The 18062-nt window shown below is 36.2% G+C and overlaps 1 protein-coding gene and 2 long non-coding RNA genes across 6 annotated transcripts in view; 1 reads left to right on the forward strand and 2 right to left on the reverse strand.

The window, feature by feature from the left end:
* The window catches only part of AFTPH (aftiphilin), a 66838-nt gene that overhangs the window by 2432 nt on the left and 46344 nt on the right, over positions 1 to 18062 (forward strand). The window contains exon 2 of one of the 4 annotated variants that reach the window (XM_025469345.3): positions 3067 to 3191. The exons of the other annotated variants lie outside the window; for them this stretch is intronic. The gene's annotated coding sequence lies outside the window, so the exon portion shown is untranslated. The remainder of the gene's footprint in view (positions 1 to 3066; positions 3192 to 18062) is intronic. 4 annotated transcript variants of the gene reach the window in all.
* Positions 1112 to 17535, reverse strand: LOC125755966 (uncharacterized). The gene is made up of 3 exons (XR_007413648.1): positions 17309 to 17535; positions 5077 to 5122; positions 1112 to 1324 (listed from the first exon to the last, which is right to left on the reverse strand). It is a non-coding gene; the product is annotated as an uncharacterized LOC125755966 (long non-coding RNA).
* Positions 8773 to 12570, reverse strand: LOC118355894 (uncharacterized). The gene is made up of 2 exons (XR_004819228.2): positions 12048 to 12570; positions 8773 to 11959 (listed from the first exon to the last, which is right to left on the reverse strand). It is a non-coding gene; the product is annotated as an uncharacterized LOC118355894 (long non-coding RNA).

Raw genomic sequence — 18062 nt, forward strand, 5'->3', positions numbered from 1 at the left:
TATGTATGTATGTGTATATATCTATATATGTCTCTCAATTCAATAATTAGTCTTTTCTCAGAGTGTGTGTTTGTAATACAATCACAGGTCCTTTTGCAACTTTATGATAATTGCTAGCACTAATTAATATACACTACTTACTATGAGTGTGAGATACTTATCTAAGCGATTTATATAGAGTATATTAATTCATTTAATCCTCATAACAACCCTATAAACTCGTAGGTGGTATTATCCCCATTTTTCAGTGAAGAAACTGAGGTACAGATGTTAAGCAACTTGCCCAGGGTGAAACAGCTGGTAACAGAACCAGAATATAGTATAGTTTTGCTTATCGTATTTATGTAGTTTTAATACAGTTTTTAAAACATGCAAAACTATACAATATATTTTCTGGGAATCTTGGAATAGGTAGCAAAAGTATAAAAACATTCATGGGAATGATAAATACCAAATGAGAATAAAAGTTACCGTTGAAGAACTGAAGAAGAATAAAGGATCTAGGAAGGGCCTTTGTTTTTGAACCATAGCTTTGCTGTTTTAAAAATAAATCTGTAGCAGATTTAGTAAAAGGGTACTTGATCATTCATTAATTTTTTTTCTAAACGTGTGTGCTTAAAATCATAATAAAATAAAAGATCGGGTTTATCATTTTAAAAATAAAGTATCACTTGTCTTTCAGCATTGTATATTTTAGAACAGGGAAGTAGCTAAGTAGCTAAGTGTTATTTTGTATTGACTTCCTTTTAAAATATATGAAGTTCCTCTGCAGTAACCTCCCTTGCCTGCCTGGCTCTCCTCTTAATCCTGCCAACCATCTCCAAAGCTTTGTATCACACTCTTAGTTTCTATTTCTGGCCTTAACCTGGGGATAAGGCTTATAGGTCTGGATTAGACCTATTCCCTAGGAAAAGGAAAAAGTCAGAAACTACACTGGGGAGGAAGCAGAGAGGTGGGGAGTCTGTGTTCATTAGTTTGGGGGAAATGAAAGAAGAAGGCAAGTAGATTTAATACTCCCTCCTTTCTTCCTCAATCACCACCATCCCTGTTTCAAATACTAACTTAAGTAAACCTTGCAGAGATAAATTGCTAGTAAATTAAAGGTTGTCTGTATGCTCAAAGCTTAATTTATAAGCACTGTTTTGGTGAATAGTTCTCAGAGGAAAATATAGTAGTGAATTAGAATAAATTCACTGTAGGTTCTATTTATGTAAATACTTACAATATGCTGTAAGCCATTTCAGCTAAATATCTAACACCGTGGTAGTCTCTTCCTTTGCTTCTTACTGCAATACGCGAGGCTTTATTCTAGATGCTGGGGATACTGAAATGAACAAAAAAGAAAAAAAATAGCCCTCATTGAGCTTTTCTTGTATTTGTGTGTGTGTATAGGGAAAAGAAAAAATAAAATATAGAGATGGCATATGATGTGAAGTGTCACAGAGAACAGTCCATTTGGAGGGATACCGGAGTACAGACTTTTTGTCTGAGACAGGAGTGGGAGGTGGTTGTTGTTGGGGTTTGCTGTTGTATGTTGGATGGAGTCAGAGAAAGCTTAAGACCTGAAGTTGGTGAGGAGAATATGAGCGAGAGCGGTAGGAGCAGAAGTATGCCTGGAATATGCAAAGCATTGCAAGGGGAAGAGTAGTATATGTGATCACAGAGTTAGAGGGTGAGAGGGCAGTGTGCAGGGCTTTGTAGAAATTCTAATGACTTTGGCTTTTTACTGTGTGAAATGGGAGGCCATTGCAGGACTTTTGAGTAGAGATGTGACATAATCTATGTTTTAAAAGGATCCGGCTGGGGAAGAAAAAAAGGATCTGGCTGGCTGCTGTACGAAAAATAGACTAAAGGAGTGCAGGAGTGGAAGCAGGAAGATTCCATTAAGAGGTGGTTACAGAGATATGGACAGTTTCTTGAATTGGAACCTCTAGTAATTTCCCCATCGCTAAATTCAAAAGATTTCCCTTCTGAAAATTCAAGGCCCTCATAGCCTACTTTTTGAGCATACTGCCTACTTCCTTCATATATCCCGCATTCTAACCAAACTCTATTAATGTGACTTACTGTTCTTTGACACTTGCCCCATACTTTATTTTTAGTGTCTGCTGTTACTTGTATCAGTTAAAAGCCTTTTCATTTCAAATTCTATCTCCATGAAGCTTTTTCTCATTTTTGCCATTCTTCCTCTTTCCAATCAAGTAAGGTCTTTCTTTTTCTTAGAATCCTTATAACTGCATTTTACTTCATTTGATGTTTATATTCTGGTTTGTGTTAATTACTTTTATTTTTCTCTTATGTGTTGTTCCCCTTAAATAATCGTAGTTTACTTTAAGATTGTGACTCCTTTTACTCCTTTCTGCCTCTTATAGAACCTAGCACAGTTTTGTATGTAGTAGATGCTCAGAAATAGTGGGTATATATACTTTAATTTTTAAAAGTAGTCTTTTATTACAGGAGCATTGTAGAAAATTGGCAAGCAAAAAAAATTAAAAAAAAAAAAAACAAGAGGAAAAGAAAATCACATTCCTGCTGCTCAGAAACCCCCCCGTTAACAGTTTTGTAGATTGTTTTGTGTTAATCAACTAATCTCCTCTTACCATTTTAGAAAATTTTCATCTAAACTAATATTCAGGGCTTTATTCAAATTCTTCCCCAGGTAACCCAGAAATATCCCTTTATAGCTGATTTGCCCAAATCAGCATCCACTGCACGTTGTATTTTATTTTTCTGGTTATTAAAATTATGAAAGGATAATGTGTTTTTTAGAGAATATTTGGAAAATGTGGAAAAGTGTAAAGAAAACTGGTATGTCCCTTGATGGCAGGGACCCATCTGTTTTAATGCCTAGCAGAGTAGCACTTAATAAATACATGTTAAAAGGAATAATATGTGTTAAAAGGAATATTAGTCATCACACTACAAAGAGATAACTAAAATTTTGGATTGCATTCCATTGTTTCCCCCTGTGGGTATGAGTGTCATATACACATGTACGTATGAATCATGTTGTATCTTGGTCAACAAGTTTGTGATCTTTGACTTTGTTTTTGGTTCTTTCTGTAGGACTGAGTCTTAGATGCGGCGTTACTAAAAGAAAGGGAAAGCCGGTTGCTTTCCAAGCGGTTCTAATAAAATCACTTACCTACAAGGAGTGTTTGAGAGTACCTGTCTTCCTTTAATCTCCTCAGGTGATGAGTAAAAATGCAGTTTTTAAACTGTTTACCTGAATTTTTATTTTGTATTTAGGCTTTTCAGCAGTATGGAATATTTGCATAATTTAAACATTTTTTGAAAAGTTTAAATACGAGATGTGTCCTTATTTGATATGCAGTTAAAATTGCTTAATGCTGTGTTGTTTTAAAAATAACTGATTATGTTAGTAAGCTATTTAAGTACAGGAAATACAGTATTATTTTCTGGAACTATGTTGTGCAGTACAATAACTTCTAGCACATGTGGAACTTTTAACAAAGCTAGTCCAAAGTAGATGTGTTCTACATGTAAAAAACACACCGACACTAATGTTAAGATACATGTTTTAGGTTGGTTACATGTTAAAATAATATTTTAGATGCTTTGGGTTAAGCAAAATATAATTTCATCTGCTTTTTAAATTGATTGTTAGAAAAGTTAAAATTGTATATGTGGCTCATAGCGTATTTCAGTTGGACTGTCGTGCTCTAGAGCCTGACACTGACTTGTTTTTACGTATGGAAAAGAAACGTAAGATTAACTTCACTCTTCTGAAAAGCAGTAAGTTTTTAAAAACCAACTTCTTACATTTCGATATGTCAGTATATTTTTCATAGGATATACAGTTTGCAGTCATCTTTCAAATTATAAGTGTCTGATTATAGACTATAACTTACTGCAGGTCTTATGCTGTCAAAGAAATATATACAGGAAGACTTGGAGAAGGGTGTTAGGAATTTATCTGAGAAATTGATCCCTCATCTAAGAATTGAAGAACATGTAGGAATGTTTTAGGCATTGGGACTGCAGGTACAAAGGCCCTGTGGCACAAAAGAATGCATGCTTTCAGTAAATGAAAGAGGGCCTAGTTTAGAGTATTGGAAACAATAGAGGAAGGGAAGAGGAGGAGGTGACTGAAGAGATGGTAATGGCTTATATAGACTTTATTAAAGATTTTTTTTTTTAAATCTTTAGGGCAGCCCCGGTGGCGCAGCAGTTTAGCGCCGCCTGCAGCCTGGGGTGTGATCCTGGAGACCCGGGATCGAGTCCCACGTCGGGCTCCCTGCATGGAGCCTGCTTCTCCCTCTGCCTGTGTCTCTGCCTCTCTCTCTCTCTCTCTGAATAAATAAATAAATAAATCTTAAAAAAAAAAATCTTTATCACAAGCAGGGAATCAGTGTGATCAGATTGACTTTTTAAAAGATTACTTAGGTTGTGCATGATTGCTTACCAGTCAGGAAGAGGCTGTTTAAGTGATAATGGCAGCTTAGACTGGAACAAGTCACAGAAGGTGAAAGGAAGTACAGATATTCTAGAATTGAGGGATTTATGAGATACAAATCATTCTTTAGAAGATAGGGGAAGGTGAGGAGCTTTGTCAAGGGTGGTTCTTATGTTTCTGATTTAGTAACTAGGTGGGTGGAGGGGCCATTCCCTGAGTTAGAGCACCCTGGAAAAGGACTAGATTTGAGGAAGAAAAGCTTTGAGTTTTCTTCCTGTTAAGCTCAGTTTGAGTTGAAGAATTCAAGTGCAGAGAACTAGTAGAGAGTTGGCCTGGCAGGTCTGGAGCTCTGGTTTGAGAGCAGGGTTGTAGGAATAAATCTGGGAGTCCTAGAACGTGGTAATTAAAGCCTTAGGTGGATGAGATTGTTTAGGGGGGACGTTGAATAAGAAGAGAGCCTGCACGAAACCTGGAAGAACCTACACTACTAATTTGGATATGTTTCATACTTAACAAGAAAATGTAAATTTGTTTTGAGACCTACTTGTAAAGTGAAAGTAAAGAGTAAATTAGATCAAGTAAGTTAAATATTTCTGTTTGAAGTGTGTAATCGAGCAAATAATCTAACACAATGCTTATTTGATTATTTGGAAACATACCTTTTTCCTGCATCAGAAAACAAGCTGGGCTTCCCTTCTGAACACGCTGAAAAAAATTATGAATAACTATTGGTTCTTTTTGTTAACATTACCAGAACTAAGGAAAAATTATGTAATTCTCTCCATAAATACTGTAATTGTCTCCATAAATTTTGAAACTCACTTTTAATTTTTTTTAACAAAACAACTTAAAAAAATTATTGGATAATTCTGCAATATGATAAAATGTATATGCCTCAAACCAAAAATCATTATTTTAATTTAGGGGGAATAGTAATGCCCGCTGTCACCATTACTAGTAGATTTGGTATTGGAGGCATTAACCAGCACAGTCAATAAGGAAAAAGACATAAGAATTGGAAAGGAAATGATCAGACTACTCCAGTTTGCTTATGATGTGATGGTATACTTTACAAGTAATAGGAGCTTTCAATTTTATAAGTAGCACTTAGCAGTTAGAAAATAGAAGAGGAGACCCCATTTTACATGAGCAGCAAAAAAAAAAAAAAAAAAAAACCTAACAAGTTTAACAACAAATGTAAAAATCCTACATTGCTAACATTGGATTTTTCTGTTGCATTAAATAACAATTTTGTGTTTAGATAACAGAGGATATCATTCCTAGTTCACATCTTCTTATTCTTTAAATGTTAATTTTAAATGATACTTTCCAAAGCAAGACTTCTAGGAGTAGGATCTTTAATATTTGCATATTTCTTAATGAGACCAAAGAAATAAAATGAATACTGTTTCTGCCTCACGCACCCTCCCAGGTGGGTATTTTTTTTTGTTGTTTTCTTCTTAGTCATTGCTTATGTTTTGTAGTATTTTCTATTTTGCTATAGTTAATCATCTCTCATCTCAATTGTTCATTATTTGGATGCAGAAATGTTGACCTGGAGTATTTTCAGGTAAAACACTTCTGCTATAGTGACACTCAGAATCTGAAGCATTGATTTATTTTCTTAAAACTTTTTTTTTAGTAGCTATTTATAAAATTAATGAACCTACATTAAGAAATAAATTAACTCTTTTTGCACCAAATTTTTTTTTAAGATTTTATTTATTTATTCATGAGAGACACAGAGAGAGAGGGACAGAGACACAGACCAAGGAGAAGCAGGCTCCATCCAGGAAGCCCAATGTGTGGGACTCGATCCCGGGACTCCAGGATCACGCCCTGGGCTGAAGGCAGGTGCCAAACCGCTGAGCCACCCAGGGATGCCCTGAATATTTTTAATAGTATCTTTGCTTCTTAAAAAAAAAAATCATACCAAGAGTTTCAGGTATAACATTCATATTTTCTCTTCCCAAAACCCAAACTGGAATGTTTGAATATTCATTACTTTTTTTTAAAAAAATATTCATTACTTTTTACCTATAGTTAAGTCCTCATTACTTCATCCTCCTTTCGTATTTCAGACTTATCCCTCTATATCATAACGAGCTAGCAGATGATAGCTTTCTGTCTCATTAGGTTTCAGAAGTTTACTTGCAACACAGTGCAAGCGTCACACCTAAATAGTACAGATTTTAATCAGATTATCAGTGACCTTGGTTTCTGGAAGTAGAGAAGAGTTTCTGTTGTTGCTGTTCACATTCATTTCTTAATATTCAATAGCAAGTGGAACCGATTAAATTTTTAAACATGGTTTTATTTTTACCAAGAATTCTATTAACATTTAAATTATGTACATAATTGTATCTGTTTCCAGGATTATTACAGTAATTCAAATTTGATCCTTTAAGGAAATTTTCCAAGTTTTATTTTTAAGAAAAGTATCAAAAATTTTGTTGTGAACTCTTTAAAAAATTTTTTTAAGATTTTATTTATTTGACAGAGAGCAAGCACAAGCAGGGGGAGTGGCAGGGAGAGGGAGAAGCAGGCTTCCCACTGAGCAGGGAATTCAACGTGGGCCCCATCCCAGGACTCTGGGATCATGACCTGAGCCAAAGGCAGGTGCTTAACCAACTGAGCCAACCGGGCACCCCTTTCTTTTATAAATCTTGAGTGTGAAATTTCTTTGTGATATTCTCAGGTAAATTTTAGAAATGTTTGTACAATCAGATCATTGTAAGTAAAGGAAAACATTTTATAAGAAAAATGACAATTTCATTGATTTATCTCCATCAGTGTGTTCAGCAGTGAAGTTTGCAGGCATTTATGTCAACCCCAAAGTTATAAAGTCCAGTAACATTCTTATCTTCTGGAAACTTAACTCAGTGTTTCTCCAGCTTTACTGACAATCAGCATCATCTTTGAAACTTTAAAAAAAAAAAATACAGATCTTCAGGTCCACCTGTTCTATTAAAAAGGAAAAACTTAATACAAAGCTAAGATTGAGTAACATTGGTTTATAGGCTACTAGAGAAAAACATGGAAACAAATTTGATTTACTCTGTCAAATGTAATAAAAGAGGTAGATATAAAGAAGGATTAATTGATTTAGAAAGGCAAACTAACATAATGAAAAGAACAGTGGTTGTAATGTTAAGGCCCTACTTTATGTACTTACACTTTGTGAGACCTTGAGCAGATTATTTGACCTCTCTGAGCATGTTTTTTTCCTCTACAAAAATAGATGGTTGAGATTAAGTTGGATCATGTATGAATAGTACCTAGCATAGTACCTATGACTTAATAACTTGATAAGTATTGGTGGATCTCACTTCACAGAAAACTTCATGCCTGGATAGGGTTTGAAAGTGTAGTAAGTGGGCTATCTGAATAGGTAACAATAGGAAGTTAGAAAAAATGATGTATGACAACCTAGAGGTAACAGAGCCAGTGGAGGAACCAGGGGTTAGTTTTGTCTGATTGGTACAAAGAGAGAGTATCTTAGTCATGTTGGATAAGATAGGTGTTTCAAATAGACTGTAGTAATCCCAGCCAGAAATAATGAGGCCCTGACATAAGCTATTGGTTGTGGGATGTTAAAATAAATACAGTAAGAAATATAAAAGACCTCATTTATGGTTGATTTAATTTGTGGGATGGGGGTGGGATGGGGGCAGAGGGAAAACAGGGCTAACCCTCAGATTTCTGGGCTTTGGATTTAGAATGTTATATGGGGGGGCACCTGGGTGGCTCAGTGGTTGAGTGTCCATCTTTTGTTCGCGTCTTGGTCCTGGAGTCTGCCTCTCTGTATGTCTCTCATGAATAAATAAAACAGGAAGGAAGGAAGGGAGGGAGGGAGTGAGGGAAAGAAAGAAAGAAAAGAAAGAAAGAAAGAAGAAAGAAAGAAAGAAAGAAAGAAAGAAAGAAAGAAAGAAAGAAAGAAAGAAAGAAGAAAGGGAGGGAGGGAGGGAAAAGAAAAAAAAGAAAGAAAAAAAAAAGAAAAAAGAAAGAAAGAAAGAAAGAAAAAGAAAGAAAGAAAAAGAAAAGAGTTGTATAAGAACAAGTGGTTTCTGTTCTTTTTTTTTGGGGGGGGGGGTCCAGTTTCTGTTGTTTTGAGTAGAGGTTGATTGACTTCAGTTTTGGAATTGGAACATATGAAATATCTTAAGGACATCCAAGTGGAGATATTCAGAAAGGCATTTAGGTAGACAGATCTGGAGGTTAGAGAGCCTGTAAGTAGATAGTGGTTTTAGCATTCTGAACATATAAAAAGAAAAGGTGGTTGAGAACCCTCTGGGATAAGAATATGGGGAGACCAAGGCCTGAGGAACACTGAAATTTAAGAGACCAGCAGAAGAAGCAGATTCATTGAAGGAGAAAGGCTATGATAAGAGGAGAATCAAGAGAGACTGCCTTTCAGAAAATGCTTTTTTTTTTTTAACTTAAAAATGTGTTTTAGGGGCACCTGTGTGGCTCAGTCGGTTAAGCATCTGCCTTCACCTCAGGTCATGATCTTGGGGTCCTGGTATCCAGCACCTTGTTGAGCTCCCTGCTCAGCAGGGAGTCTGTTTCTCCCTCTCCCTATGCTGCTCCCCCTGTTCATATTCTCTCTCACTCGATCTCAAGTAAAAAAATCTTTATTAAAAGTGTTTTAGACACATTTCCCAATTAATATTGTAGCTTTATCTTTTTTTTAGTGGCCATAGTTTTTATTTACCCTATTCCTTATTTTCTTTTAATAATTAATTAATTTATTTATTTACTTACTTGACAGAGAGAGAGCACACAAAGATAGGAAGTGGCAGGCAGAGGGAGGAGCAGAAGATTCCCTGCCTAGCAGGGAGCCCTATGCCAGGCTGGATCCTGGGACCTTAGGATCATGACCTGAGCCAAAGACAGTCATTTAATTGACTGAGCGCCCCTACCCTATTTCTTATTGATAAATATTTCAGTTATTTTCAGTTAACTTTTTAAACAATGCAGGAATTAACATTTATGTGGAGTGATCTTTGGATGGTTGTATGATTGTTTCTATAGGATACATTCTTGTGGATGAAATTGTTTAGTCCAAAAACTGTGCATTAAAATTTTTTGTATATTGCAGAATTACCTGGAGTATGAACCAACATGTAGTCCCACCAATAGTATCTTTAATTTTATCCTTAAAGTGGCTTGCTTTGTAGATTGAGGGTAGTATGAATTTGAAAAAATGATAGTATTTGTTATTACTTTATGTAAAATTCTGTGAAGAGAAAAGGAACACTTTCACTTTATCAAATTACTTGGCTCATTCAAATAATGTAATTTAAGAATGCATTTTGTCCCTGTAAGCACCAGATCAAGGAGGAGTTCTTTGTTTTGAAAGAAGCTCTGTTCCCTCCTCTTATATGCTGGAAGCAGTAATTGGATTTAGAGGAAGTGGATCAGAAGGAAAGGGAGTGATAGTATTATTGTGAGGGAGATTAAACCTTGAACAAAATTGATGCATGCAAACAATTCTTGTTGTGGTAGACATACATTACTAATACAAATTCTGTGTTAAGATTTTGTACAGAGATATTTTGAGATTTTTTTCTTGTCGTAGCAAACTTTAAGCAATGACTACAAGACTGTAAAATGATTCCTATAAAAGTGATCATAGGAGAATTGATGTCTTAGAAAATACCCAGAATATGCAGGAGTTTTAAGTCGCCTTAAATTGTGCTACTTACGTACTTTAAAGGTGAAAAACTATGGACAAATTTCAAATTTTTTTTAAAAATTTTTATTTATTTATGATAGGCATCACACAGAGAGAGAGAGAGAGGCAGAGACATAGGCAGAGGGAGAAGCAGGCTCCATGCACCGGGAGCCCGACGTGGGATTCGATCCCGGGTCTCCAGGATCGCGCCCTGGGCCAAAGGCAGGCGCCAAACCACTGTGCCACCCAGGGATCCCCAAATTTCAAATTTTTTTATTGACATTATTCATAACATCTATATAGAAGGACCTGCGTTTCCCTAACCTCAGTGATACTAATAGTATTTAGGGGAAATTGACTTTTAGTTTTGTTCATTTTCTTTAAATTCTTCAGTGTCCTTTTTGTCTTTTTTTTATTATTATTATTTTTTACTTTGGGTTATGACCTATTTCTGGTTTATAAAATTTAGGTTTATAAAATCAATTTAGGGGATCCTGACCAACTTTTAAGAAAAAGTGAAATAGAACTAAAAATATCAAGAGTACCCAGAGAGTAAGGGTAAGTACTAGTTGGTGAAATTCTGTTTGCCCTTTACCCTTTCTACCTCTCAGGGGAAAGTAAAACTTTAAACCAAGGAACAACATAATTAAAAGGTCAACCACCTAGAATTTGTTTGCTATGGGAATTCCTTCCATAATTTCCATGAAGGTTATCAGTACTGTGGGACCTACTTGTGGCATTACCTGGGTATATCACAACATACACTCTTGAGCACTGTTTTGGAATGTGTTTACGTTTGATTTTTCACATATACAAAGCTTTTGTTTTATAATCACCCCAAGAACGTCCTTATATGTTATTATTTGTGGATGATGTATGATTATCTTTAAGCCTGGTTCATTATCTGGTTTCCTTCTCCCATGTTTCTAGGTTATCTTTTTCTCAATTGATGGGTGGTCAGAGAAGAAATTAACAGATAGCATTTAGCAAAGATAATTTGTGAGGTAAATCTGCTGTTGCATAGGACATATTTAAAGGCCAAATTTGTGAGTTATAGATTATGTAGGACACTGCCTGCATCCCTTTTTCATTAGCTCAGGTGATTGAATTCTAACTGCATTTGGTTGCAGTTTTAGAACCTTTACTAGATGTTTTTTTCTCTAAAAGATGAGTTCTCCTGGTGGGATTTATAATATATAGAGTAGCAGTGTCAGGAAGGGTAGCTGCCAAAGGCCTGAACAATTTGAGTTACAGACTAGAGTGGGGTCTTTCGTTTTGAAAGTCCATAAAGTAGGTCTTGTGGTTTTGGTTTTTATTTTTTTCAGAATACCATGGGATCTTGAGGTTTAACTCATCATTCTTGACCAGAATTTAAATCTAAAGCTTTACAGCTAGAAATTTCTTTCAAAACATGTCAGCTATTCATGCTGGCTGATTGCAAATCTGTGGGAAATTTTACATGGAGTATTAAAGTTTCTGGGAACAGAGAACAAGAGCAGGGGAAATTAGTTGGGCCATCCAGAGTCATATCACGCTCTGGAGACACCAGCTGACACTTCCACTTATGGTGAGAAACTGCTTCAAATCAAAGCAGAAAGTCGTACTGGCTGGTCTGTTAAACACATACATGAACAAAAATTTGTCCTTTAGCTGTTTGGTTTTTTTCCCCCTAGTTTGCATATAAACACTACCCTGCTCAACATATTCTTTTTTTTCAGACAGGTGCAGCACAAATGATTGGACTTGCTTTCTTTTGCACATGTTACATCTCAGACCAGCCTCCCAGATCATATTTACTTACCTTGACTGAACTTCGATGTTTTCTAACTTACTTGGTGGAGCACCAGAGCGAGGGTTATAGAAATCTAGTGGGAGGTGGAGAAGGAGACAGTTCACAAGTGGTCAGTGGGGTAATGCCCCAGCAAGAACAGTAATAGGGTATTCAGTTCCTACCGTGCACCAGGCCCTGAGCTGCAGTGGTCAACAGCAGAGGCCTGTTCCGGCACAGTATTTCCAGTCTTTTGAGCTCAAGTAAAGTATCTCTTGCAAGTGTAGTTTCAGTGGAGTGGTAGGATGGAAGCCAGATTGTTCTGGGTTGAGGAGTGAGTGGGAGGCTAGGAAGTAGAGATAGCCAATAGAGCCCTTTGAAGAAGCTTGGTGGTGAGGAGGAGGAGAGCTAGAAGGGCACAGAAGGGAGGAGTTTGTTTTGTTTTGCTCTGATTTGTTTAAGGTTGGAAGACTCTGGAACATTTACAGGTTGGTGAGAAAGCATCAGTAGTAATGGAGAAATTCAAAGGGTCCCCTGAGCAAGCAATTGAGAAAGAGAACAGAAAGTCCAGAGGTTATCTGTAGACAATATGGTAGATATAAGCAAGATTTGAGTGAAAGGACTTGAAACTGAAGTAGTTCTGCTTTTAGATTCTGTTTTTGTCGTAAAGTTTCAGGGATGTTAAGGAGGAAATTAGAGTGGCTAATTTATTCTGTAACTGTGTAATAAGAGCAGAGAGTACTAGGGAAAAAAACTGTTTCCCAGGGCTAATGCATCCATTCTCACCACTGCTTCTGTTTTGTTGTCTTTGTTAGCAACAGTTATCCAATATCATTTATCCAATTTCAAGTTGAAGTACATTTTGGGGAATAAAAGCTAGTAATCTCTCAAATATGGTCAGTTGATATGATGAATTAAAGATAAAATAATTTCAAAAGTTTTTATTTATCTTGTTTAATTTTTACTGTGCAGCTAGAAAAACACAAAATGCCTTATGGATTTACATAAAAGAAAAGCTCTTAGGAATTTTTGAAAACTACCTTCTGTAAAATGATAACTTTTATTGCTACTTAGCAACATTCATTGAAGAGTGTGAGTTGCTGCTCATATTGTCATTTAGGTTATAGGTATGATATTTGTACTTTTGTGAATCATCGTTATTGACATCAAAATCAGGAAGATAGAAAATTTGGTTGTCACTTTTTGGCAATCTGGCCTTTTGAGGGTGATCAACTTAGTTATAAAGATATTTTGCTGCTTGTTTCTTTACATTTTTACCATTGTATACATTAATACTAAAAAGACATTCACCTCTTGGCATTTTTGTTGGTTATTAGCTTGTAAGCATCTTTTTTCCTCTTTCAAACTATCGTGAAAGTTTCAGAAACCTTTTTCTTAACTCAGAAAACTTTAAGGGATGATTCTTGTAATTCTAGTATTTGCTCTCAATTATTTCTGCAGTAAGATATTTTTCAAGTATTTTATTAGCTTGTGACTGATTCACCACTTAGTAGTTACACTACCATGAGGGATTATTTAACCTCTGTAAGCGTTTATCTGTAAAATGAAGATAATCCCTACCACATAGCATAGTATGAGGAGTAAATGAGATAATTCACAAATGCTTTTCATATAGTATCAGCACATAGTAAGTGTTTAATAAATGTTACCTTGATATTGGTGTGAGCAGAAGAAAGTGCTTGGACTCTACTGTTGGTTCAACAAATGTTTTAAATAATACTGTATGTAATGCAGTTGATGACATGTTGACATATTGATATAGCTGATGTCTATAATGTCTTGCGTTTTTGTTCTTAAGTCAGCAAGTTCAAATCATATCTCTTAAAAATATTTGTCTTTAGAATTATGGAAGTTTGATTAAAGAGCCTTGAAGTTTGCAGCCTATGTTGAAGGGAATCTTAGAAACAAATCACAACAACATAACGCTTCTCAATTTTTTACTAAAAAGCATCTATTTTTAGGGGCTTTCCTTGTTTTGTTAGCCACCATAGAGCTAATACAATATGCTGAGGAGAAATCACTCAAAAAGAGAAAATGAAAATTACCATTTTTGTAGATTTTCAATTTTAGAAGCATGAAAACTTTCGTGACATCATGCATGGTCCAGTTGTCTCTAGATGGTTTGGAAAACCAGAAAGTTAACTAAAATCCCTATCTTCATATCACTCAGAATAAGGGCTCTTTCTGAGACAAGATGACCTAAACTGAATGTAGGCTGGGCAGATTCATTGGCAGTATATTTTTATAGTATCTTAAAACTCCTGTGAAGATATTACAGTAAAGATTTGAATAATTTGAACTACTGCAATAGCAGGCAACATTTGTAATGCAAATCGATGTTGTTAATTGCTTGTGTAACATTTTCATTCATTTTTCTAAAGAAAATACACATTTTTTCCCATCACTCACCCAAATGATTTGACAAGTGACTCATTAAAAACCTCAGACATCATGATAAAAAGGTAGCAGGGTTCTTTTGCGTGTGATCCATTAACTAAACCTCGCTAGTGTGGTTTGTGCTACTTAGAGCTTGTAGCACAATTTACATGGTTGTTTGTCTTTTTTCTTTTTTCTTTTCTTACCACCATCCTTCTGCTTGTTTGTGTTCTCCTTTACTTACCCCCACCTCCATTCCAGTCCTATAAAAATAAGTTTGGAGTGAAAGGTTCTCAGTAAAGCTGGGGATTATATAATCTAGATATGCTTATCTGGCCTTCAGAGTTGATGTACACATTGATGCAGCTTGATCAGTGCCCTGTAAAACGTAGGAGTTTCTCTCTCTGGTGAGTTTTTAGCTTATCTGGAAGGTTCTCTCAGTGTTTGGGAAATTTCTAAAGGGCTGCTTAGAGACCCCACCACTACCACCAAATGTGAGCCCAGAGACCCTTAGGACAGTTAATACTTTGTGTGGATGATGGAGGATAGAGGGGTGATCACGAATTAACTCTATCCTAGAGGAGTATGTAAAATCCTTTGCATCCCAACTAGGTAGTTTTTTAGAAGCCTTTATTCTTGTGGTCTTTTCTCTAAATGGATAATATCTACAGCTGCTTTACTTCAAGTTGCTTGTGAGAACTCTGGGTTGTATTGTCCTCATCAAAACCTCCATCTTTTAATAAGCTACTACTAGTCCCTTGAGTTGGTTCAGAGGCTGTGGTCTCAGTCCTTCAACCTTGGGCATTGTTTCATATTTTCCAGGGGTGGGTTAGAGAGATTGGCAATAAAATCAATGTCTTGTATCTTTAGTGCAGCTAGGAATATTTTTCTTAAGTGACTTATTCTTTCAGTGACCTTTTAAAGTATATGCAGAGTCATGTGAATGTTTTTGGCAACTAAGCAAACATTGGCTTAGATTTTTGTTAAAGGTAGATTATGGTTTGAACCACAAACTTGGTGAAAGTTAAAAAGTAATGATAGTTGATAACTTGCTGAGGTACAGAATGTGCCAGGTACTGAAGGTCTGTTATCTGTAATCCTCACAACAGCATTGAAAGGGAGGAACTGCTAGCCCCTTTTTATAGATAGGACACCGAAGCTCAAGGAGGGCAAACTCACATAATTAGTAAATGAGGAAACTGGAATCTGAACCTAGGATCTCTTTGACTCCAAATCCAAGATCTTTCTCCTGTACCATGCTGCCTTTTGAGACAAACGCATATTACCTTAAATCCCAGAATTAGGAAAAGTATAAATAAGCAAAACTTTTTTTTGATAAATGGTATGCTTATTATTATGATCCCATATGCATTCACTTTAACGTAGTTGTTAAATGTGTTGATTTTCTGAGAAACACGTTTTGTTTTTTATTGTTACATACACAGAACAAATGTACGAGTCTTAGTACATTGTTCATATATGTAAAATATATATGTACCTGTGTAACTAGTATTCTCATCAAGAGATAATAACATTATTAGCACCCTGGGGCTCTTTTATGCCCCCTTCCAGTCAGTACTGTACCTGCTATAGGTACCCCTGTTCTGAATTATCCCCGTAGATTCGTTTTGCCTATTTTGAACTTCCCAGAAATGGAATCGCAATATGTGTTTTGCGTGTATATCTGGCTTCTTTCACACATCATGTCTGTGATAGTCATCCATGTTGCATGTAATAATAACTCATAATGTACTCCATTGTATGTGTATACCATGGTTCGTTTTAACCAGTCTGCTGATGGACACTTGGGTTATTTTTAATGAAGAATAAAGTTATCATGGGGGCGCCTGGGTGGCTCAGTTGGTTGGGCATCTGCCTTCATCTCAGGTCCTGATCTCAGGGTCCTGGGATTGAGCCCCGCACTGGACTCTCTGCTCTGCTTCTGCAGAGTCTGCTTCTCCCTCTGCCTCTGCCTGCTGCTTCCCCTGCCTGTGCACACATGCATACTCACTCTTTCTCTCTCTGTCAAATAGTCTTTAAAAAAAAAGTTATTATGAACAGTCCTGTACATGCCTTTCAATGCACACATGTACTCACTTCTGTGGAGTATAGACCTGGTACAGTTTTAGTAAGTACTGCCAAACAGTTTTCCAAATAAGTATACCAGTTTCCAGTTTACACTCCAGCCATTAAAATAAGAGAGTACCAGTTGTTCCATATTGTTGCCATTGGTAGCTGTGGTTAATATTGTTTTGTTCTAATTTTATCTGTTCTGGTGGGTGTATAATAGTGTCTTCTTGGGGCTTTCATGTGCATTTTTCCCTGACGACTTTTCAGATAGTTATTGGCTATTTGTGTAATCTCTTTTGTGATTTACCTGTTCAAAATATTTTGGTCATTTTTCTGTTGAGTTGTCTCACCTTGATTTGTAGGAATTCTTTATATATACTGGATATGAGTTCTTTTACAGTTACATGTAGCACAGAGTTCTTCTCCCAGTCAGTGGCTTGCCTTTTCACTCTCTCAATGTTGTTCTTTAGGTAACAGGAATTTTAAATCTTAATGAAGTCCAATTTACCATTTTCTCTTTTATGATTACTGCCTTCTGTGTCTTATTTAAAACACCTTGCCTTCCCTAAGGTCTCGAAAATAATCTAAGTTATCTTCTAGAAGGTTGATTATTTTTACCTTTCACATTTAGGCCTACAATCTGTCTGGAGCTGATTTTTGTATAAGGTACTAGGTAGAATCAAAGATTGAGTCCACCTGTATAGACATTCACTTAATCTAGCACCATTTGTTGAAAAAAAAAAAGGCTTGTCCTTTCCCCCTCCACACCGCAGTGGCATCTTTGTTATCACATGACATGTAGCTTTAAACAAGTCTTGATATCTGGTAATTTAAGTGCTTCAGCTTTGTTCCTTTAGGGAAACTATTTTTAAATTGCCAGATAGTCTTAAATGATAGTGAGCCCCATTCCTCCTCATTCCTCTGCGTTCCCAACCCTTCCTTTCCACTTGACCCCAGAGCTTTCAACTTATAGACCTACCAACTCTTCTTTTCCATGACCATTTCAGACTTGAGGCTAGAACTCCTTAAGCAGGTACAACTTCTTTTCTTATGAGAGATTAGTATTGAATCACTTTCATCCATTGTATGCCTTGTTACCCTGGCTGCTATTCTGGCACAGGACTCAGGGTTCCACAGCTGATTGCTACTAGGCTTCTGGATTCTTCCCCTGGTTCCTTTCTAGTGGACTCCTATAAAAGAATTACCAAACCCAAGATCCTTTGATTTTCATAGTCTGTAGCCCTGAAGGTCTTCTTTGGCTTGCATTTTTATTTTACTATTTTTCACTTATATTGTCCCCTAGTCTCTGTTCTAAGGGTGTGATTTCCCATGGACAGACTCTGAAGTGCAGGTAGTCTGCCAAATTCTCTATCTGCATGCTCTAACTTTAGGATACCCCATTTATTACCCATGAAAGCCTACTTTTTGTGTATAATATGGTTTGAATCTTTTCTAGATACCCTCATTACTTGTTTACTCCACTTTATGAGGTCTTGGAATAAGCAGGCATAAAACTGGGAAGTTGAACACACCCTTTTACACACACACGCACATGTGTGCATGTACTTGTTTTGATTATAAAGAAATTAGACAACTGATTAGAACTCCTTGTGGTATGAAGTAAGAGTCCATTAAGACAGCTGAAGAGACATTAAAGTTGCTGTGTGCCAGGCACAGTATTAAGGTAGCTCATCTATCTCTTATTCCGGTTAAGTAAGAATAGCTATTTAAAG

The sequence above is a fragment of the Canis lupus genome, chromosome 10, assembly GCF_003254725.2.
Source record: "Canis lupus dingo isolate Sandy chromosome 10, ASM325472v2, whole genome shotgun sequence".
NCBI lineage: Eukaryota > Metazoa > Chordata > Mammalia > Carnivora > Canidae > Canis > Canis lupus.